The sequence below is a fragment of the Pelodiscus sinensis genome, chromosome 8 (assembly GCF_049634645.1).
Source record: "Pelodiscus sinensis isolate JC-2024 chromosome 8, ASM4963464v1, whole genome shotgun sequence".
Taxonomy (NCBI): Eukaryota; Metazoa; Chordata; order Testudines; family Trionychidae; genus Pelodiscus; species Pelodiscus sinensis.
The window spans coordinates 13,341,954-13,365,631 of NC_134718.1; the positions used below are offsets into that span (position 1 = coordinate 13,341,954).

Sequence of the window (23,678 nt, forward strand, 5' to 3'; positions counted from 1 at the left end):
TTCAAGATCAGTACATTTTCTGAATGTCTTAGTTCATTATGTCTTTGCAAACAAAACCCCAGCTCTTCCTTCTGCTATAAAGACTAAGATATGCATACACTCATATTTTGAAGAATTAGAAGCCTGTAACCTTTTTTCTTCTCCCACTTTGGAAAGAAAAGCTCCTTTGAGAGTGGGTGTATCCTCTACAAACAGAAATGGGGGAAATTGCCACAGAGAGAGGGATGTGGCTGGTTTGCCTAATAAGAAAGGATAGATGAAAAACAAGTCAAAATCTTATAGCAGTCAGAAGGATATTGCCACAGTTGGGGATCTTAATTTTTTATACAGAATTACATCTTAATGAAGAAACTTTTTCAAAACCATCTTTACTGACAGTTATGACTGCACAGACAGACCACTTCCACCTACCCAGAGTATGTGAGGAAGTAAAGAAGATACCCAGGATGTTACATACCTGTGGCAGCTACAGCGTACAAAGACAAGTAATATTTGGAAAGTAATACAATGAGACTGCACAATGTGACTTGCTAGCTCTTTATAGACCCTGCAGGGCTACATCATTACATTGGTTATGAGCACTGGCTTTGGTGCAGCAGCACTTGCTAACCTTGTGCTTAGATGAAGTCTGGCCTTTTCTAGTTTATATATTGGCTGTTTCTTGCTATTGTTTATATAGCACCCTAAGCACACAGTACACAGAACAGATGTTATTCCAAAGAATAATACATCTGTACTTTGTATAAGTATTTACAGTCCAGAGGGGGAGAGCAGATACCAAAACATAGAACAAAGTGTTACATAGTCCTCACCAATATCGCCTTTTCCAGGACTCTACTGTTATAATTACTAGGAAGTTTGGCCTATTTCCTTCAAGCATTAGAAATGTATTTGTGATAAGCACAGATGACACATCAAGGATGCACTGGTTTGAATTCAGTTTCTGGTCCAACAGGTCAGAGGACAGGAACTATCTACTTACTGTATATTGTCTAAACTAAGCCTTGTGAGACCACTATTTGGTAGCTAAAAGGCCTCGCTGGACAAGGGATAAATGAATGGCTTTGAATAAGCTATATGGCATACTTAATAGTGGTTAATCAATTCTTTATTAATTTCCCAATAGCAAAGATAGTGGGAGGGTCTCTCTAGCAGAGCATTTCTGTTGTTCTCTGGTTTCACTTCTGATTGAAATTTCAACTTTCGGTTATTGTATTCACCATTACAATTTCAAAATCAGTTGGCAACCCAAACGCCAACTTGCATTATTATTTGAGGTTTTGAGGTTCTTCCTTTATGGTTGTTTTTTTACTTTTCTGGGGTTTTGTAATATGTTAGAACAATGTTGAAGCCTCCACTCGACATGGCGGGGGGATCATAAAGCTTAAAGGTTGATCACTGTGGCCATGCAGAACTTCAGTGCAGGTTAATGAAGCAACATGTTGCAATGTCATTGGCATGAATTGTCATTTTCTGCCTTCAGTTTATCCAGTGATGCAAGGAAGACTCTCCACACATTGCAATGTGGTAGATTTCTTTATGGTGCAACATCCTCATCTTTCTGAGTCTGAAGGTTATCTTGCTCTGGCTGGTACTGTCTGCTGTTGTGATAGCTCCACAAAAAGAAGTTATTTTAGTGGACCTGGGGAGAAACCTTGTCATGACCCCACATATGCTATATCAGGGAAGGAGCTGCAGAACCTTTGCCTGCTTTGCATGCATAATATATGCATAGGGTGTAAACCCTAGGGGCTGGGTGTGTGACTGGAAGAGGGTCTGGGTTCATGTATCGGAAGGGTGGGGAGTCACCTGAGTACCACTGGCATTTTTAACTGACAGATATTCAGGGGTAGAGATGTAAAATCCCAGTTAGTTAGTTAATGGGTTAAACATTAGTTCGCTGATTAAACGGGTGGGCAGGAATAGCTCCTCCACCGTGGGCAAGTGCTGGTCCAACCTGGCTGCTTTTGGCCCCACACAGGACCAGCATCAGCCTGGCTGGTGTAGTCTGTTACCCATTTACATCCCTAGCATAGGGTAGGGCCCAGAGTGATCTTTGCCGGGGGGGGGGGGGGGAGTTGTATGTAGGGAGCTAGGTCATCCCACTAACTCATGTTTGTGCGGGCTGAGTGGGGTGAGAATCTAAGATCCCTCTAAGCTGCATGGTTGTGCAGCTGCCTAGCAAGTGCTGCTCAGAGCTGCTGCACAGAAGGCTGCCTCCATGGTCTGGCTGTTGGGAAGGGGCACTTCTCCCCCAGCCACGGCATTGCCAGGCCAGGGCTGGGGGACAGGCATCCCATCCCTGGCCCCCACCTAGCCTATGACTTGCCCCAGATGGCCATGAAAAAACACCTCTCACCTAGCCCACAGCTGCTGTAGTGAGAGAGGGTTGGGGAGGTTCTCCTTCCCTGGGTCCATCCCTGGCCCCGCCTCAGAACCTGTCCCCCTAGACACAGCCCTCACCCTGCACCCCAGCCCTCTACCCTACACCTGATCCCCGTCCCCACCCCAGAACCTGCCCCCCAACCCTCTGCCCTAGCCCTGAGCCCCCAAACCCTTCATCCCAGCCCACCAGAACCTGCCCCCCAACCCTCTGCCCTAGCCCTGAGCCCCCAAACCCTTCATCCCAGCCCACCAGAACCTGCCCCCCAACCCTCTGCCCTAGCCCTGAGCCCCCAAACCCTTCATCCCAGCCCACCAGAACCTGCCCCCCAACCTTCTGCCCTAGCCCTGAGCCCCCAAACCCTTCATCCCAGCCCCCCAGAACCTGCCCCCCAACCCTCTGCCCTAGCCCTGAGTCCCCAAACCCTTCATCCCAGCCCACCAGAACCTGCCCCCCAACCTTCTGCCCTAGCCCTGAGCCCCCAAACCCTTCATCCCAGCCCCACCCAGAACCTGCCCCCCAACCCTCTGCCCTAGCCCTGAGCCCCCAAACCCTTCATCCCAGCCCCACCCAGAACCTGCCCCCCAACCCTCTGCCCTAGCCCTGAGCCCCCAAACCCTTCATCCCAGCCCCACCCAGAACCTGCCCCCCAACCCTCTGCCCTAGCCCTGAGCCCCTCCTGCCCCCCTCGCCCCTCATCCCAGCTCCCGCCCGCTGCCCCTGCAGGGACTAGCCGCGCAGCCGGTGCCCATCCCGCCATGCTGGCGCCCACAGGGAGTCTCCCCCCCCCCCCCAAGCTGGAGGGACACGGGGCCAGCCCCAAAATGCCCGGGGGGGGGGGCTCGAGGCCGCGGGAGCCCCGCCCGCTTCGCTCGGGGCGGGGCGGGGAGGAGCGGGCGGCCAGTCCCGCCCCAGCCCGTCTCTCGGCGCCGCGGCCTGGCGCTTTAAGGGGCTGCGGCTGCCGCCGCCTCCGGCCGGGTCCGGGCTGGTAGGAAGCGGGGCCCTGCGCGGAGCCGAGCCGGGAGGCGGGACAGGCCGGTGAGTAGCGCGGAGCCCGCCGGGCCCAGCCGGGCCCTTCCCGCGCGGGCCGCTGCCCCCCCGCCCCCTCCCCCCACAGCCTCCCTCGGGCCGCTGCCCCCCCGCCCCCTTCCCCCACAGCCTCCCTCGGGCCGCTGCCCCCCCCGCCCCCTTCCCCCCACAGCCTCCCTCGGGCCGCTGCCCCCCCACCCCCCTTCCCCCCACAGCCTCCCTCGGGCCGCTGCCCCCCCCCCGCCCCCTTCCCCCCACAGCCTCCCTCGGGCCGCTGCCCCCCCCCCGCCCCCTTCCCCCCACAGCCTCCCTCGGGCCGCTGCCCCCCCCCCGCCCCCTTCCCCCCACAGCCTCCCTCGGGCCGCTGCCCCCCCCCGCCCCCTTCCCCCCACAGCCTCCCTCGGGCCGCTGCCCCCCCCCGCCCCCTTCCCCCCACAGCCTCCCTCGGGCCGCTGCCCCCCCCCGCCCCCTTCCCCCCACAGCCTCCCTTGGGCCGCTGCCCCCCCCGCCCCCTTCCCCCCACAGCCTCCCTCGGGCCGCTGCCCCCCCCGCCCCCTTCCCCCCACAGCCTCCCTCGGGCCGCTGCCCCCTCCCGCCCCCTTCCCCCCACAGCCTCCCTCGGGCCGCTGCCCCCTCCCGCCCCCTTCCCCCCACAGCCTCCCTCGGGCCGCTGCCCCCTCCCCGCCCCTTCCCCCCCACAGCCTCCCTCGGGCCGCTGCCCCCCCCGCCCCCTTCCCCCCACAGCCTCCCTCGGGCCGCTGCCCCCCCCCCCAGCCCCCTTCCCCCCACAGCCTCCCTCGGGCCGCTGCCCCCCCCCGCCCCCTTCCCCCCACAGCCTCCCTCGGGCCGCTGCCCCCCCCGCCCCCTTCCCCCCACAGCCTCCCTCGGGCCGCTGCCCCCCCCCGCCCCCTTCCCCCCACAGCCTCCCTCGGGCCGCTGCCCCCCCCGCCCCCTTCCCCCCACAGCCTCCCTCGGGCCGCTGCCCCCCCCGCCCCCTTCCCCCCACAGCCTCCCTCGGGCCGCTGCCCCCCCCCGCCCCCTTCCCCCCACAGCCTCCCTCGGGCCGCTGCCCCCCCCCCGCCCCCTTCCCCCCACAGCCTCCCTCGGGCCGCTGCCCCCCCCCCCGCCCCCTTCCCCCCCCCCGCCCCCTTCCCCCCACAGCCTCCCTCGGGCCGCTGCCCCCCCCCCGCCCCCTTCCCCCCACAGCCTCCCTCGGGCCGCTGCCCCCCCCCCGCCCCCTTCCCCCCACAGCCTCCCTCGGGCCGCTGCCCCCCCCCCGCCCCCTTCCCCCCACAGCCTCCCTCGGGCCGCTGCCCCCCCCCCGCCCCCTTCCCCCCACAGCCTCCCTCGGGCCGCTGCCCCCCCCCCGCCCCCTTCCCCCCACAGCCTCCCTCGGGCCGCTGCCCCCCCCCCGCCCCCTTCCCCCCACAGCCTCCCTCGGGCCGCTGCCCCCCCCCCGCCCCCTTCCCCCCACAGCCTCCCTCGGGCCGCTGCCCCCCCCCCCGCCCCCTTCCCCCCACAGCCTCCCTCGGGCCGCTGCCCCCTTCCCCCCACAGCCTCCCTCGGGCCGCTGCCCCCTTCCCCCCACAGCCTCCCTCGGGCCGCTGCCCCCCCCCCGCCCCCTTCCCCCCACAGCCTCCCTCGGGCCGCTGCCCCCCCCCCCGCCCCCTTCCCCCCACAGCCTCCCTCGGGCCGCTGCCCCCCCCGCCCCCTTCCCCCCACAGCCTCCCTCGGGCCGCTGCCCCCCCCCCGCCCCCTTCCCCCCACAGCCTCCCTCGGGCCGCTGCCCCCCCCCCGCCCCCTTCCCCCCACAGCCTCCCTCGGGCCGCTGCCCCCCCCCGCCCCCTTCCCCCCACAGCCTCCCTCGGGCCGCTGCCCCCCCCCGCCCCCTTCCCCCCACAGCCTCCCTCGGGCCGCTGCCCCCCCCCGCCCCCTTCCCCCCACAGCCTCCCTCGGGCCGCTGCCCCCCCCCGCCCCCTTCCCCCCACAGCCTCCCTCGGGCCGCTGCCCCCTTCCCCCCACAGCCTCCCTTGGGCCGCTGCCCCCCCCCCCGCCCCCTTCCCCCCCCCGCCCCCTTGCGCCGCTGCCCCCCCCCCCCGCGCTGCCCTCCTGCCCCCTTCCCCCCGTAGCCTCCCTTGGGCCGCTGCCCCCCCACCCCCCTTCCCCCCACAGCCTCCCTTGGGCCGCTGCCCCCTCCCCCGCCCCCTTCCCCCCACAGCCTCCCTTGCGCCACTGCCCCCTCATCCGCACTGCCCTCCTGCCCGCTTTCCCCCTCCCATAGCCTCCCTTGTGCTCCTGGCCCCTTCCCTCCCATAGCTGCCCTTGTGCCGCTGCTCCCTCTCCCCCTCCGTTCCCCCCCCCCCCATAGCCTCCCTTGTGCCGCTGCCCCCTCCCCCATGGTCCCCCAGGTCAGTTCCACCTCCCCTAATTGGTCACCTTGTGCGGCTGCCCCCCTTCCCTATAGCTCCCCTGGTGCAGCTGCCCCTGCCCCCCCCTTCCAGAGGCTCCTGGAGCAGCTTCCCCCTCCCCTTTACAAAATACAGGACGATGTAGCACTTTAAAGACTAACAAGATGGTTTATTAGATGATGAGCTTTCGTGGGCCAGACCCACTTCCTCAGATCAAATAGTGGAAGAAAATCGTCACAACCGTATATACCAAAGGATACAATTAAAAAAATGAACACATATGAAAAGGACAAATCAAATTTGTCTCACAGACATTTACCTCCTCCCCCATCCCCCTTCTGTTCTGAAATTTGATTTGCCCTTTTCATATGTGTTCATTTTTTTAATTGTATCCTTTGGTATATATGGTTGTGACAATTTTCTTCCACTATTTGATCTGAGGAAGTGGGTCTGGCCCACGAAAGCTCATCACCTATTAAACCATCTTGTTAGTCTTTAAAGTGCTAAATAGTCCTGTTTTTTGTTTCAGCGACACTAGACTAACATGGCTACATTTCTATCACTACCCTCCCCTTTAGGCTCCTTGTGCAGCTGCTGTCCATGAGTTGTCCCCCGCACATCTATTCCCATGTGTAAATGCCCCTGTGCAACTACCCACTTCCCCTCCCATTTCCTCCCAATACAGCTGGCCTCTGTAGTACTGTTGTGCTGCTAGTTTCTTCCCCTCTTCTCTCCCCATGGCCCTGGTTTGAAGTTATTCTCTCTTCCATCTCCCCCACCCCATAGCATCCTGCACAGTTATCTTCTCCCTTCCCCCCGTTATTATCCTAACAGTTCCATTGTTTTATATTCACTCCCCCACCTCTCTTAGATGTCCACACTGTTACTTCCCTCTTTACCCTTCTTAACCTCTTCCCTTCCCACTGGCATCCCACTCCCCCCTTCTTCTCTTCTTCCATTTTGCTTCTTGGCCCATCTTTGTTCCCTTGCACATCCTAACAATCGTGACTTTATTTTTTTCTAACATCTTTTCCCCTTGAGACTTAGAGTTATTTTCTGAACTCCTCATTCCCTCTCCTAAATTAACTCTAGGATCTAATTCCTATCTTTCTTCTGATATGGTTGACATGCTTAGCACACACTTTCACCAACATATTTATCTTAGTACATTTTATTAGCCCTTATCCCTGTGCCTTGCGATTCCTCTATATTTCTCTTTTTTTTGATTCCACCATTGCAATCTGCCTGTCACTTTTATTCTGTTTCTTACCCTAGCTCCTCATCCCCTTCTGTACATCTGTCTCTGCTCCCACCACTCTCATTCTCCTCTGTAACAGCTGGGGTTTCTGTGGTGTCTTCCTCTGTGTGAGCTGTGTTTTGTTTCTTTATGAAAACCTGGTATGGTCTTAGCTGTTTCTTTTGGCCTGATGTAGAATTGAATGAGAGCTCTGAAGAAGAGTTGGAGGTGAAGCAGGAAAAGAGAAGAATGAGATGATAAATGCCTCATTACAAATATGTTAGTAAAGTTTTCATTGTGAGAATTAGGTATCTTAGTATGCTATCTTAAAATTAGTCATAAGTGACAGGATAAAACTCCAAAAGAGCAAGACTTAGTAGTGTAGCTTGTGCTCGTGCTTTCTCTCTGCATTTTTCAGCAATGAAATCAGTATCGATTAGATAGGAGTTTCTATTTTTCTTTAACATCTAAATTGTTAGGAATGGAGTAGGGTTGAGGATGGCAGAAATGAGTCACCAGTTACCGTGATGCAACATATTGTGCCAAATAAGGAGTGGCTATTTAATTCTAATACCAAATTAGTCAATTGCATGTAACTAAGAACTTTGTTCTCGTGAGGGTTTCATCTCTCCTTCCTGCAAGAGCTGCCTTAGAATAACCAGAATTGTAATTGGCATGGCACTGAACCAATTCAGGGCTCTCATATAGCTTCCTTGTGACTTGAGCTCAGCTATATCTGTTCCACTGTTTGATACTCCATTTTGGGACTATTGTTGCCAAGTCAGGGGGAGGGGAAATCCGTTCCCTACCTCATCATAGACCCATTCCCCAGTTCACTGTTTATTCTTGTATGTTAAGAGCACACTTTGGTAGCTTGGTTTTGTAGTATCACTGAACACTTCACAATAGGAGACTAGAGTCCTGTGGGGATTAGATATCTCTGCAGAAAGTGCTCAGCAATTTTAGTTGATCATGGCTGCATAATCAATAAACTGTGCAAGGTATTTATTTGCAATTACATTTGTCCATTTCAATGCCGAGGATGTGTTTTGCATTTTAATTCCCTACCATCTTCAATGCTCAAATCAGATTTAATCTTTGCTCATAGGAATTGCAAGAAAATACAACTTTATCTGTATAGCCATCAAAAGAAGGGAATGGGATAGAAAGAAAAGATGGAATCTGAAGTAATTACTTTTTTTTTGCCAGCTATGGTTTTGCTAAATAAATTGATACTCCTATCAGCTGTGGCAAGTAAATGGTGTGTTTTGATTTGTTTTTTGTAGGAACCCTAACTTCCAGTCTGTTACCAATTGACTGAAAAAGCCCTATCCTATTCCTGACATTGGTTCATCATGCACTTTCAATTGATGTATCATCTGTGTCCAGATCAGTTCTGCAGCATGCCCCAAAAAAAAGAGTTTTGAGTGTGACATTGGAAGATAAGACTGTTAAAAGCACTGTTGTGCTGTGAAGTTGATTGGCATTTCTGTTTTCAAAGATGAATTTCTAGAAACTACTTTCCTAAACCAATGTTTACTCCTATGTATTACTTTTATTTAAGACTATGGAAAAATTTGTTTGTAGATTTACCCAGCAGCAATGTGAAATTAACAAGACTCTGGTTAGGTTCCTTGATGCTGTTTTAAAAAAAAAAAAAAAACCTGTGGTCTGCAGTGGGCATAATAATAAAAATAATGTAAATTTCAATCTGCAGCTGCTTGAGAATGCCATGAAAAACTGCAGTTAGGCCCCTGAATGAAAGGAGTAGAGAAGACCCACTCCAAATGCTGGAGGTTTGGAGTCAGGTAGATTAGCTTCCTCACCCCAAGCAGTGGCATTAGCTACAGGTTGGACCTTCTTGGTCTGGCTCCCTCAGGACCTGAGCCGTCCCAGACCAGGGAATTTGCTAGACCGGGGAAGGTCAAGGCTTCCATGCTGGCTGCCCCACTGACAGCTCTTCTCCCTGGGGCTTCCAAGGCTGGGCTCCCCACCCTGCTGCTGCCATGCTAAAGCTGGCCTGGTTGAGGCTTCCAGTCTTGCTTCCTGCCAGCTGTGCTGGGGACTCCCAATGGTTCCCAGCTAGGCCTGCCTAGCTGCCTCCAGACCCGCTATCTCCAGTGGTTCCTTGGGGTTTCCCAACCCTGGGCTACCCAGCCACCACCAGCCCCGCTGCTGCTGAGGGTTTCCCGAGGTTCCCGGGCCACTGCCAGCCTCAGTGCCAAGGGTCTGCAGCCACTTGACCCCATAAACATCAGGAGTACCGTGGTTGGGGTGGAGGCTCTCCAGTGCTGGTTGGCCCCACTGATGCTGGGGTTCTCCTGGGGCCAGAACTGCCTGGCTCCGCTGCCAGGGTTCCCCAGCCAACACTCCCAAGCAGCTGCCTGAGCCTGCTCCCACCAGGGGTTTCCTAGTCAGGACTGCCTGGCCATCTCAGCCCCACCCTGGGGTTTCCCAGGGTTCCCCAACTGTTCCTGTCCCATTGTCAGGGGCTCTCCAGCTGCCTGACCCCACTGACATGGGATTCCCTGTTGGGAGGGGAGGCTCCCTGATGCTACCTGGCCCTGCTGACACTGAGGTTCCCCTGCTTAGCCGCTATTGGTCTAGCTGCCATTGTGCAAACCCCGTGTTCTGTTGGCTGGCTCCCGCTGCTGAGGCTCTTTGGTCCAGCAACATCCATGGATGTTGGACCATGGATGTTGCTGAACCAGAGTCCCAGATTTGGAAGGTTCAGCAGGTACTAAGTGCTTCACCTTGTCTTCTCAACCTCTGGATGTTGACTTATTTTTCAAACATCTATTAGCCAGAAGGTACAGTAAAACTCCAATGGTCCAGCATCTGATGGTCCGGCACTCCTGATGGTCTGGCACCATCAGGAACCTGGAAGTGCTCCGGGCAGCCGGACCATTGGAGCTGCTCTGCCCCCGGCTTCTCCGATTCAGCCACTGCTAAAACTGACCAGCGGCTGAATCGTGGAAGCCGGGGGCAGAGCAGCTGGAGTGCTGCCGGGTAGGTCCAGTAGCAGTGCCCCTCAGGGCTGCGGGACCAACCCGGCAGCACCCCAGCTGTCCCCGATTCAGCCGCTGCTGAAACTGACCAGCGGCTGACTCCAGGAAGCTGGAGGCAGAGCTGCTCTGCCCCGGCTTCCTGGAGTCGGCCCCTGGTCAGTTTCAGCAGCAGCTGACTTGGGTAAACCTGGGACGCAGGAGCTGGGGTGCTGCCGGGTTGGTCCCCGCAGCACCGAGGAGCGGTGCTACTGAACCAACCCACAGCGCCCCAGCTGCTCTGTCCCAGGCCTCCCGATTCAGCTGCTGTCAGTTTCTCCAGGAAGCCCGGGGCAGAGCAGCTCTGCCTGTGGCATCCTGGAGTCAGCCACAGATCAGTATCAGCAGTGGCTGACTTGGGGATACCTGGGGCAGAGAAGCTGGGGTGCTGCCGGGTTGGTCCCGTAGCTCTGAGGAGCGGCGCTGCGGGACCAACCCGGCAGCACCCCAGCTGCTCAGCCCCAGGCGTCCCAAGAGCAGCTGGGGTGCTGCCGGGTTGGTCTCGCTGCGCCGAGGGTCAGCGCTACCGGACCAACCAGGCAGCACTCCAGCTGCTCTGCTGCAGGCATCCCCGATTCAGCTGCTGCTGAAACTGACCAGCAGCGGCTGAATCAGGGACGCCTAGGGCAGAGCCTGACTATCGGAGGGGGGGGGCTATGAGGGGTTTGGGATGGCATCCCCTCCACCCCACCTCAGACCCCTCATAGCCCCCCCTTCCGATAGTCCGGCATATCTGATAATCCGGCACCCCCTGGGTCCTAAAGGTGCCAGATTATCGGAAGTTTACTATGAAAAATGGAGTACTCAGGCATTGTTCGAAGAGAGCAACTGGTAGGAATCTCAGCAGTTGTCAACAGACTACTTATCTCTTGGCCTCACTTATTGCCCCATATCACTCTAGTACATTGGGCAAATCTTTCCTGACTTATCTTGGGAGTTAGTACAGCACCATTGTGTCAAGCTATCGATAACTGGAGAACTAAGTTAGGAGCACAGTAGCCTTTAGGTGTTTGGTGTACGGGATATAATCCACAAATAGAAACTGTGCAAGTTATTTATTTCTAAGTCAAAACTGGGTAGCTTTCAGTGATGTTTTTTCTCTAGTATAGATAATGACCCTGTGCATTCCAAGCTTCCCTCCACCAGTCCCACCTGAAACCAATAATGCAACACAAACTGCTAAATATTTATGATTTGTAACTTGAGAGAATGACTTCTCCCAACCTTGCTTCAATACTTTGTGAAGAAAGACTATTGCAGGTTACTAAGTTTGCTGGATGATGGTGGAAATTGCATAGAATTACACTTGCCCTTGAAACTCTTTGCTCTTGGATGGAGCATTCCTGTGGTGTGACTGGAACTCTTGACATAATAGAGGGAACAACATCCCATTCGGATCCTCATCTAGGGTTTGAGGGATCAAGGCTGAACGCAGCTCACATTATTCTTACTTATTCTCTGCTTCCTCTTAGCGTGTCTTTTCCTAAGGGCTCAATGGAGCAGTTTGGAGCTGCACAACTGTGAGAAGGTCTTGCAGCTGCTCCTAGTGCTGTGGAGATGAAGCTGGCCCAGCATTCCAGCCATGTAGGAAGAGAACATGTCACTTATATAAGACTAAGGCTGTGTCTAATTGGCATGATTTTGTGCAAAAGCACCTGCTTTTGCGCAAAAGCTTGCTGCCTGTCTACACTGGCGAGGAGTTCTTGCGCAAGAACCCTGACATTCTAACTGTGAAATCAGGGCTTCTTGCGCAAGAACTATGATGCTCTCGCTCAGGAATAAGCCCTCTTGTGCAACTGTTCTTGCACAAGAGGCCAGTGTAGACAGGCAACATGAATTTCTTGCGCAAGAAAGCCCGATGGTTAAAATGGCCATCAGAGCTTTCTTGCGCAAGAGAGCGTCTACACTGGCATGGATGCTGTTGCGCAAAAGCACATCTTTTGCGCAAAGGCACATGCCAGTGTAGACGCTCTCTTGCAGAAATACTCGAACGCAAAAACTCTTGCGTTAAAGAGTATTTGCGCAAAATCTTGCCAATGTAGACGTAGCCTAACTGATCTGATTGTGCCAAGGGGTGCTCTGAGTTGTTAATTAACTTGCTATTTGAATTGTGCTACCTGCCATTTACTATTAAAGAAAATATTTGTGTGTTTGAGAGTTTCAGAACAGGCATACGATGAACAAGGACAGGGAAACAGCAAAAGCACAGTTTAAGTAATTGTTTTCCTTCCTGCAGACTTTTCAGAATCAGTGACGTTAGGAGGGCGTATAAAGAAATGGTTATAATATGCAGCGTGCCCACAAAGATTTGGCAACTAATTTAAAATATTTATTTAAATGTAATATTTTTCTAAAGTTTCTTGACGCAATTAAAAATGTAGCCAGATTATTCTGTTGATATCTTAGTTTTAAGCTACAGACCATTTATTCCTCTGGGCACCTGGCTTTGGCCGGTGTTATAAGACAGGATACTGAGTGAAATGGATCTTTGGTCTGAGCCAGTACAGCCATTCATATGCACAGAAACCCATTTTAGGATTGATGGTTTGGGATTCTGCCTTGTACCTAGTTGCTAGGTCTGCTTGCTCTTTAATTTCAATGCATGTATTCAGCTGATGACTGACTTTGTTGTGCCTAGTGCAACAAGAAGTTCTTCTTTTTGATTTTGATTTGATTAATGTCCATTGAATGTGTCCAGGATCAGTAATATCAAGTGGTAACAATGTAACTAACTGGCCAGTCTTCCCTCCATAGCAAGTAGCGCTTTCTGATCCATTCTGTTCAAGTGTTCACATATTATTTGCATATCTGCTCTGGAAATACATTTTGGTTTCACAAGTTTTCTTTTTTTGCTTTTTTTTTTTTTAACTATGAAGTATTGAGTTGTGCTCAGGAAGAGATACTTCCTCAAAACTACGTACTACACTCTGAAGTGAGATGTATTTGTTTGTTTGTATCGAGTACTTTGAAAATACAAGCTGCCCAGATAGAGCAAAGTCTTAGGACTTCAAAAATCTAGTGTCCTATGGCCTCATGTTAGCAGGTAAATTTTTCTAGGGAGAATTAAGCCATCAGAGAACTCAAGCTATTTTAAGAGAAAATTCAGATACACTGCTGTCCTCAGACAAATGGTTTTGGAGTGCTTCTGAGCTTTTCCCTAGACTGATATGTTGCTTGTCAGTTTCACTAATGCTACTCAGAACCCTGTGAACAGTAATAAAACTGGAGTGTATCATTTTTTACTGCTTGTGTTCCTTGAGAGTCAAGGAAGGATCTGGATTTAGAAGAGAGGAGTAATCTAAAAGTAGCAGAAGCCAGGAGCCTCTGGAATGGATGGATGAATAAGGGAGGGTGAGAGAGCATTCCTGTGTACTTCTAGTGGCCAAAGGGAAACGTGACAGGGAATTTAACTGATATGAACATACTGTATTAGTAAGAAGTTGTTAGGAAAGATGATTTCCCCCTAGTCTGGTCCAAAAGCAGCTCCCTGGTATAAATCCTACCTAGCATCTCGCTTCCTCCCCTGCCCTTCTTTTACTAGGAACTGGGTTTTCTCACCATAGTATTTTCTTTGGATTTCTCTGTGGAAGCAATCCCCCCTCCTATTATTATGTGAGCTGTGCAATATTAGACTTAATCCAGTCATTACTTTATTTGCCCTGCTCTACATTAGGGACTTATTTCAAAATAACCATCCCCTTATTTCAAAATGATAAGCAGAGCATCCACACTATCAAGCCCTTTATTTCAAAATGGGATGGTTATTTTGAAATCTGTACTCCTGCTTTCCTCGGGGAATAATGCTTATTTTAAAATAGTAATTGCAAAATAGCATTAGTGTGGATGCTTTGCTGCTGCTGTTTCAAAATAAGCACTCCTCAGAATAATTGGAAGTAATTATTTTCCAGTGCTTCCTGGGGCTCTAAATCAAGGTAGCATGTCCACAGTAATGGCACCTTCCTCAGACTAATGTTGAGGCTCACCTGGAGTGCGGGCACACTATTTCAATTTTATTATTTCAAAATAATTTCCTAGTATAGACATGCTCCCAGTTCCAAACCCTGCTAAGTATTTTTACCACTTGGTTAGCTGATGCAAGTAGGGTGGCTAGGTGTTCGGTGTTCACCTGGACAGTCCGGTGTTTTCGACTCCTGTCTGGTAAAAAAAAAAAAAAATCATAGAATACCGGACACCTAAAATGTCTGGTATTTTCTGAATTTTTCCCCAGCCAGGAGGTGAAAATGCTGGGCACCTGGCAACCCTACAAACACTCAGCTCCCGCCCGACCCCAGCCTCCATGTTTCCCTGGTTCCCCAGGCTGCTGGCACAAAATGGCTACTGGGCAAAAGACCTAGGGGAAGCAATGCTAAATTGGCCATGATGGTCGACCAGGGCCTGGAGGACCATTGAAAAGTATCCCTTTCTGTTAATGAATTGGGCTGCTCTATGGGCGGTGCACGGATTGGAATGTGTGTCCCATCGAGTGCTCCTCCACAATTCGGGAAGCCAAGGGCAGCAAAGCCGGCCATGACGCTGTCCAGGTCTGCTAGATGGATGAGCCTGTTCAGCAGCTAAGAACTGATGGACCTCACCACCTGCAGAAAGAGACAGACAACAAAATTTTAGAAAGGGTGCCTTATCTTTTAGGAGGAGAACCCACCACCCACCTTCCCTATCAAGTACCCAGGGAATCCCCTTCTCAGAACCCCCTCCCACAGCTCAGGGTGAGTGGAGGAGCTCCCTCCCACTCCCATTCCACCTTGCCCTTTCCTGACCGTCTCCCTCCCACCGCCAAACTGTGACTTTTCCCTGACAATGACTTACCTCCATCAGGATGGACCCAACAGTAGACCTGCCAACTCCAAATTGGTGTTCCACGGAGCGGTAACTGTCAGGGGTGGCCAGCTGCCAGAGGGCAATACCGACCCTCTTTTCCAGGGGGATGGCGGGCCACAGGTGGGTGTCCTGCTGTTGCAGAGCCGGGGCGAGCCAGGTACACAGCTCCTGTAAAGTGGCCTTCCGCATCCAGAAGTTGCGGAGCCATTCCTGGTCATCCCAGAGCTCCATAATGAGCCAGTCCCACCAGTCAGAGCTGGTGTCAAGCCTCCAAAAATGCCTGTCCACAAAAGTTTGGAGGCAAGGGCAGTGGGGCTGCATGACTGGCGAACCCTTCGTACCTCTGGTCTGGGTCCAGATGGGGAAGTAGCCTCATGACTGTGTCATGCAGATGCAGCAAAACTTGCAGTATGATGGCGTGGGGCCATCGCCTGCCCAGGGGCAGCTCTGGTTCCATGCCAAAAAAAGGGGTCTAAATCAGAAGAACCTCCCTACAAAAAACCTGCTGGGGTGTCCCAGGAAGGTGGGCACTCCAAACAAGCACTGCAATACCTTCCTTACCTCCTAGAGGGACAGCAAAGGCAGCTGCAGGAACAGAGTAACGGGTGTTCAGGGGTGTCCCTTTAACCACGCGTCTCTGCAAAGGGCAGGCAGTAGCACCCAGAAGGAAAAGCTGCCCCCATGTTTTGGCAGAAGCGGTTCCGGGTGGCTTTTTCTTTCGAAAGAGCATCCAGCGGTCAGGACGCTCTTTTTCAAGAAAGCGGATTGATTTTCCGATCCGCATATTGTAGTCTAGACGTTCTTTTTTGAAAAAGCGTCTTTCGAAAGAGCCGCGCAGTCTAGACTTACCGTAACAATTATAGTATTTGAGAATGATACTGCAGGGTTTTTTTTTAGCTGTGATAAATGTTGCTCTTACAGTAGTTCTGAAATGCATTGCATCAATGTTAAATCATTTTTGGCATTCTGCTTTCACATATATTTCATACCATAATTGATAGAAGTAACTTAAGCCAGCTAGGAAAAGGGTGAATGAGCTGTCTGCTGAGAGTATACATTACTTGGATGATAATGGAGAAGCTGAGAGGAAAAAGCTGTAATTTCAAAACTGTGAACTGAGGAACAGATTATTCACTTCAATATTGATCAAGTGAATAATCTGAGAGAGACAGGCTACGTCAACTGATCTTGGCTATTTGATTTACGATCTTAGTGTGTGTAAAAGTAGTTTTTGTTTCTTAGAATTTGCATATCAAATGCCAGCTGTGTTTTCAAGCTGGCTGAGGCTCTTCATAGCCTTCAAGCCAATTTAACACATGGATTAAATGTGTAGGAAATAATTGGAAACGGAGAACATAGCTGTTCAGTCTTCCTCATGCTTCCTGTGAAACAACTATTTGAATACACCAACTGGTGAAAGATAAGACAAACATTTTAGTATTAAATCTCAACTCCAAAGAGGACATTGCTGTGACACTTTTTAGTAGTTTGTCTACAGAAAGTACACTTATTGCATTTAGAATCCTAAAATTATTGAATACAGGTTGGACCTCCCTGGTCCGGCACCCTCGGTACCTGACCAGTCCGGGATGAGGGATTTTGCCGGACCAGGTGAGGTCGTATCTGGCTTCCATGCTACCGGCTCCTCCTAAGTGCTAGACCAGCTGCCAGCCTTCTGGCTGGCTCCCTCTTGCCGCTAGCCTCACTGCCCTGATGGGCTCCCCACCTCCTTCCTTCCCAGCCCCACTGTGGAGCACTGAGCTCTTGGCCCCTGCCAGGCAGCTCTGCTGCGGCACGTCGGGCAGCCCAGCACTGGGGAGCCCAGCCGCCAGCCTTCCACTGGGACTCTCTGGTCCTGGAACATCCTGGATGACATGTTGCTGGACCAGAGAGTCCCAGATTACAGAGGTTCAGCCTGTAATATGAATTGCTTTATTTTATTTCATGGAAATACTTAAACTCTTGTTTGTAAGACTTAAATAGGTAGCTTGAATGCCTCAAATAATTAATACAATTTCAGACTTCATTCAGGAGGGTTAGAAGAAAGTCTTAGGCAGTACAGCTTTCTTTTCAGTGCTCTATGTAAAAGCTGTAGTTTTGATTAGTGTGAATTCATAATGTGTCTTGGGTTCTTGTCTGTCTGTCTGTAAACAGACTGGCCTCTACGCTAGGTAGATACTGCAGAGATTTGACCCCAAAGAGCTAGGAGTCAAACTTGTTAATTTTAATTCTAGATATTTTTCTTGTGAATATGGAACTCCATTTTCCCACCAGTAAAGCAGAAAATGCTTACATATTTCAGAGCCTGTTATGGTAGTCGTCTACAACAGTGGGCCTTTTAATTGTTCAGCAGAGTCTCAACGTCATATAAAAAAGCTGACTGAATGGAAGATATTGGTAATATGATAGTGTAATAACTAGTTACAATTGAGTTTGTAGAAAGCCTGTTACAATAGCTTTGAGGTGTGAATAGCTCCATTTACTTCAATGAGTGCCAACTCTGACAATGATGGTACATTAAATGTCAACATTACCTGTTTTGAAAATACTGTAAGTCTTGTTTGCATGGGAAAATTTTGCTAATTATGCCAGTATAGCTATGTTGTTATAATTAAACTGCTGCAGTTATAGTGGTATAACTATTTATGGACATAGTTATTGCAGAATAAGAGTGACTTTTTCACTTAAGTTAAATGATTTCCAAAGCAACAGAAGATAAACTGGAAGATAGGGAAAAAAAAAAGATATTCGTATGCTTGACTGAATAAGGCTTGGTCTACATACTGAGTTAGGCAAATACATAATAAGGCAGCTTATTTTATGCTAAGTGTCTAAATATGTAAGTTTCTACACCAGTGCTTTTTTTTGTAAGAAAAAGGGTGCCAGTACTCCAGGCTCAAAGTTGTTGGGGGGGGGGGGGGGGGGGAGAAGGAAAGTGGTTGAGCAAAAAAAAAAAGGCCACGCTGAGGGCTGAAATGTGGTCGTGGCACCTTTAAGAGCCACATGTCCTGAGCAGGCGTCCATCAGGAGCCGCCCCAGAAAAATGCTAATAGGTGCCGCTATGCCAGAGGGGAATCTCATCCAGTTAAGGTACGATGGGAAAATAGGTGCCATACTATCACAAAAAAGCACCGGTCTACACTAAAATATAGCTTCCACTGATTTAACTCTTCTACAATGACTTAATTCCACTTCCGCAGGAGACATAACACTTAGGTTAATCTAATTAGGTCAACTCAGAATCAGTGTAGATGCTGAGTTGCTTACATCTGCAGTTACAGCCTTTCAGAAGTCATCCCAGAATGCCTCACGCCGACAGTTAAATTGGTAAAATGTTCCTAGTGAGGATGCGCACTGTCGACCCAAGGAATATCTCTGTACATGCCAAAGTGATTAATTTCTGCAGTGGCTATACTTCGGTGTAACTTAGGTCAACTTAATATTGTAGTGTATACTTGCCGTAAGAGTTGTACAAGAATAACAGTAGTGGTTTCAATTCGCAATCTTAATTTATGCAGATATAACTTTCTCATGTAGATAAGCCCCGAGGGAGTATCCTAATAAGAAGATCCACATACATGTTCTATTCTGAATGAATGATTATTTCAGGGTCTTTACCAGCACATGAAAAAGGTGGTGAAGGAAAGAGGATGTGATGGTGCGTGTAGGGATTTGGTGAGGTATGCATTATTGGCTTCACTTTGCTGAAGTGGGGCTTAGTTTGCTAAAATTTGGCAAATGCAAGATTATTGTTCGTATAGTGCTAGAAAGATGTGAGCAATTTCAAGTGGTGGTACTGCTGCTATAGAGGTATAATGCAAAGACATTTTGTCAATTTAAATATCAGTTAGTCCTCACAACAACATAGATATTTTATCTGTGTTAAGAGTGTTAACTCCTTCAGATCTAAACATTCAGCTATGTATTAGTGTTTCCTTTATCTTATGCATTGAATTACTTTTGTGGCAGGAAATGGGTAAGACATGTATGCGCCTTAATTTTTTTTTTTTTTTTGGTACAGGCTGATTAAATTTTATATTCTACATAGCATTTTTAGATGCTATCTTCTAGTAATTTCTAGTAGTATTGAAGAATTTGTTTTAGCTATAGTGGTGTTTAGTCTTCATATATACAGTAGAACAGAACAATTACAAATGTCACCACTTCCAGAATCAGTGTGAAATTCATGACTGCGAATTAGCTTTTCCACAAGAAGAATAGGGAAAAACAAATAGTGGAAAGAAAGAAGACAGAAATCTTTCTAATATGTATGTGGATATTTTCAAGTGAGAAAAAGGGTGGATTTTTATCACTTTGGATGTTGGGGCACATAATTTGGGTTTTAGATAGTCAAGTAACAATAAGAATAAAAGAAATTTGTTATAATATGTTTGCATATGATCTTGGAATACTTAATCATAGAACCAAAGAGCTGGAAAAGACCTCAGAAAGTCATCAAGTCCAGCCCCCTGCTCTAGGCAGTACCAATCCTAACTAAATCAACCCGGCCAGGGCTTTGTCAAGCCGAGACTTAAAGACCGCTAGGGATGGAGACTCCACTACTTCCCTAGGTAACCCATTCCAGTGCTTCACCACTCTCCTAGTGAAATAGTTCTTCCTAATATCCAACCTGGACCTCTCCCACCGCAACTTGAGACCATTGTTCCTTGTTCTGCCATCTGTCACTACTGAGAACAGCCTTTCTCCATCCTCTTTGGAACCTCTCTTCAGGAAGTTGAAGGCTGCTATCAAATCCTCCCTCACTTTTCGCTTCTGCGGACTAAACAGACCCAACTCCCTTATCCTCTCCTCATAGGTCATATGCTTCAGCCCCCTAATCATTTTGGTTGTCCTCTGCTGGACCCTCTCCAATGCATCCACATCCTTTTTGTAGTGGGGGGTCCAGAACTGGACACACTACTCCAGATGGCCTCACCAGAGCCGAATATAGGGGAATAATGATATCTCTGGATCTGCTGGCAATGCTCCTCTTAATGCAACCTAATATGCCATTAGCCTTCTTGGCAACAGGGGCACACTGTTGACTCATATCCAGCTTCTCATCCACTGTAACCCCCAGGTCCTTTTCTGCAGAACTACTACGTAGCTGGTTGGTCCCCAGCCTCTAACAATGCTTAGGATTCTTCTGTCCCAAGTGCAGGACTCTTCACTTAGTGTCATCTGCAAACTTGCCGAGGGTGCAATCCATCCCCTCAGATTTCTTGTGGCCCAATCCTCCAATTTGTCTGTCACTCTGGCCCCTATCTCTGCCCTCAAGCATATCTACCTCTCCCCCTAGCTTAGTGTCATCTGCAAACTTGCCGAGGGTGCAATCCATCCCCTCATCCAGGTCGTTAATAAAGATATTGAACAAAACCGGTCCTAGAACTGAACCTTGGGGCACTCTGCTAGAAACCGACCACCATCCTGACATCGAGCCGTTGATCACTACCTGCTGGGCCCGGCCTTCTAGCCAGCTTTCTATCCATCCATATGAATCAACAATTTACCAATCAATATTCCCTTTACTTGCTGGCAAGAATATTGTGGGAGACCATATCAAAAGCCTTGCTAAAGTCAAAGTAGATCACATCCACTGACTTTCCCATGTCCACAGAGCCAGTTACCTCATCATAGAAGCTGATCAGATTGGTCAGGCACGACTTGCCCTTTGTGAATCCATGCTGACTATTCCTAATCACTTTCTTCTCTTCCAAGTGCCTCTAAATAGATTCCTTAAGGATCCCTTCCATGATTTTTCCAGGAACCGAGGTAAGAGTGACTGGCTTATAATTCCCTGGATCGTCCTTCTTCCCTTTTTTGAAGATGGGTACTACATTTGCCTTTTTCCAATCATCCGGGAACTCTCCCGATCTCCACAATTTTTCAAAGATAGTGGCCAAAGGCTCCTCAATGACATTTGCCAACTCCCTCAGTACCCTCGGATGCATTAATTCCAGACCCATAGATTTGTGTACGTTTAGCTTTTCTAAATAGTTCCTAACCTGTTCTTTTCCCACCAAGGGCTGTCCATCTTCATCCCATCTTGCATCACTTAGCACATTAGTCCGGGAGCCGAACTTGTCTGTGAATACAGAGGCAAAGAAAGCATTGAGTACTTCAGCTTTCCCCACATCATCTGTCACTAGGTTACCTCCTTCATCCAGAAGGGGCCCCACAGCCTTTCTGATCACCTTCCTCTTGTTAACAATTGTCAGAGCCAGACACGGGACTCACAAATTTGCCAGACTGCTCTGTTTATTAGCAAAGCTGCTCTGCTAATACACCCAGAAAATGTGAGTCCCATACAAGTCTCAAACCCCTTGATTTATACAGACAAAAGAAAGCAAAATTAACATGATCGAAAAAGAAGGCAAAACTCACATGATTAGCATGAGACTAGTCAAGTATCTTCATTTCCATATCAAGCCTCAGCAATCTCTTGTCCATATCTCCCTGGTTATCTCACTTACTTTCTGTCTAACACCTAATGTTTCTTTTCCTGTTGTCCCAGACACACCTGGTTTCACTCTGATCTGTCCTGCATACCTACAAACAACATTAACATAATCTTCTCTTTCCTGTAAAGGGATAAACAGTATTCCTTGACCTTATTCTATTATTACAGTATAATTCATCTTTCTCTTACAATATAATTCTTTCTACTTTCACACATGCCCGTAGAAACCTTTCTTGTTATCCTTCACATCCTTTGCCAGTCGCAACTGCAATTGCGCTTTTGCCTTCCTGATACCCCTCCGGCATTCTCGAGCTATACATTTAAACCCCTCCCTGGTCATTTGTTCAAGTTTCCACTTTTTGTAAGCTTCCTTTTTGTGCTTAAGTTCACCAAGGATTTCCCCCGTAAGTCAATCCGGTCTCCTACCATGTTTGCCCCTCTTGCTACGCATCGGGATGGTTTCTTTCTGTGTCTTCAATAAGGCTTCTTTAAAATACTGCCAGCTGTCCTGGACTCCTTTCCCCTTCATGTTATCATCCCAGGGGATTCTGCCTATCAGGTGTCTGAGGGAGTCAAAATCTGCATTTCTGAAGTCCAAGGTGTGTATTGTACTACTCTCTTTTCTTCCTTTGGTCAGGATCCTGAAATCTATCATCTCATGATCACTGCTTCCCAGGTTGTCACCTCTGCTTCCATGAGTGCCTCCCTGTTTGTGAGCAGAAGGTCAAGCTGCGCACAGCCCCTGTTCGGATCCTTTAGCACTTGTACCAAGAAGTTATCCCCAACATTCTCCAAAAACTTCCTGGATTGCCTGTGTACTGCCATATTGGTTTCCCAACAGATGTCAAGGTGACTAAAGTCCCCCTCGAGAACCAGGGCCTGCAATCTGGAAGCTTCTCTCAGTTGTCCGAAGAAAGCCTCATCCACCTGATTCAGTTGCCTGTAGTAGACACCAACCACAAAATCGCTGCTATTGTTTGCACCTCTAAACTTAACCCATAGACTCTCAACAGGTTTTTCTCCCTCTTTATACTGGAGTTCAGAGCAATCATAGTGCTCTCTTATGTATAGTGCAACTCCTCCTCCTTTTCTCCCCTGCCTGTTCTTCCTGAACAGTCTATACCCTTCCATGACAGCGCTCCAGTCATGCGAGTCATCCCACCAAGTCTCTGTTATCCCAATTAAATCATATTTCTTGGACTGGGCCAGGGCCTCCAGTTCTCCCTGTTTGTTGCCCAGGCTTCTTGCATTAGTGTACAAACTTCTCAGATAACTAGTTGATCGCCCTGCCTTCACCATTTGAATCAAGGGTCCTCCTTCCTTGCTTGTTCCTCTTTGCATTTCTTCTCGGTATCCAACTTTCCCATTTCACTCAGAGTTTTGGTCACCGTCCCCCAACAAACCTAGTTTAAAGCCCTCCTCACTAGGTTTGCAAGCCTGTCTGCGAAGATGCTCCTTCCTCTCTTGGTTAATGTCTCATGCATATTTTTTTTCTTTACTACCTGGCTCTTCAGAGTAATGTAACATTCCTGGAGCACACATTTTTCCTTATGTTTAATATAATGCCTTCATGATGAACAAAGAGAAAAGCAATAAAGACACGTCATCTTAAAAAAGTATTATGTTTAACAGATTTTTTTTTTGCACTGAATGTTCATGTAGAATTGTGGTTGAAATGTTAACCAGTCAAGTCAGGAAACTTAGTTATGCTTCCCACAGCAGCTGTAAATCTGCCACGTTGTACATGTGTATTGGTGCATACCTCTTACAATGTATATTCAATGTTACATGCATCCCATGTGGATAAATTATAGTTTCTGGAAGGACTATAACTTTACTTGATTTATAGTATCTTAAATTACCAACCATGGTATAGTTTAGACTGTTTGTGTGTGTCTGCATTGAATATAGAACATTCAATGTTAGGTTAACTGGATTGGTTTGTGCAACAGCTAAACAGCATTCCAGTAATATGTGAAAAATGTACCATCCCATATTATCCATTGTGTTGACACTGTGATATGCAAGTTCCAGGAAAATGCAATAGTAAAGAGACTGAAATATAACTCCTCAGTTTAATTTTTTCCTCTTCTTATTGCTAGTTTGACAATATGCCTTGTGTTTCAAAATCTTAGTTGCACGTAATTTACTTGAAGCATGTAAGTAGTCCTGCTTACTTCAAAGTGACTGCTCACATGAATAAAGTTGAATACATGTCTTTTTGGAAGAGTACATAGATAAGTTTAATCTTTATAGAGCACATTTTAGGCAAATAGCATAA

General features: G+C 49.4%; 1 protein-coding gene across 4 annotated transcripts in view; it reads left to right on the forward strand.

Moving 5' to 3' along the window:
• The first annotated feature begins 3,265 nt into the window (after positions 1–3,265).
• The window catches only part of CSGALNACT2 (chondroitin sulfate N-acetylgalactosaminyltransferase 2), a 66,588-nt gene continuing 46,175 nt past the window's right edge, over positions 3,266–23,678 (forward strand). For 2 of the 4 annotated variants that reach the window (XM_075934776.1, XM_075934778.1), the window contains exon 1: positions 3,266–3,421. The gene's annotated coding sequence lies outside the window, so the exon portion shown is untranslated. The remainder of the gene's footprint in view (positions 3,422–23,678) is intronic. The other 2 variants (XM_075934777.1, XM_075934779.1) reach the window with 2 other exon arrangements.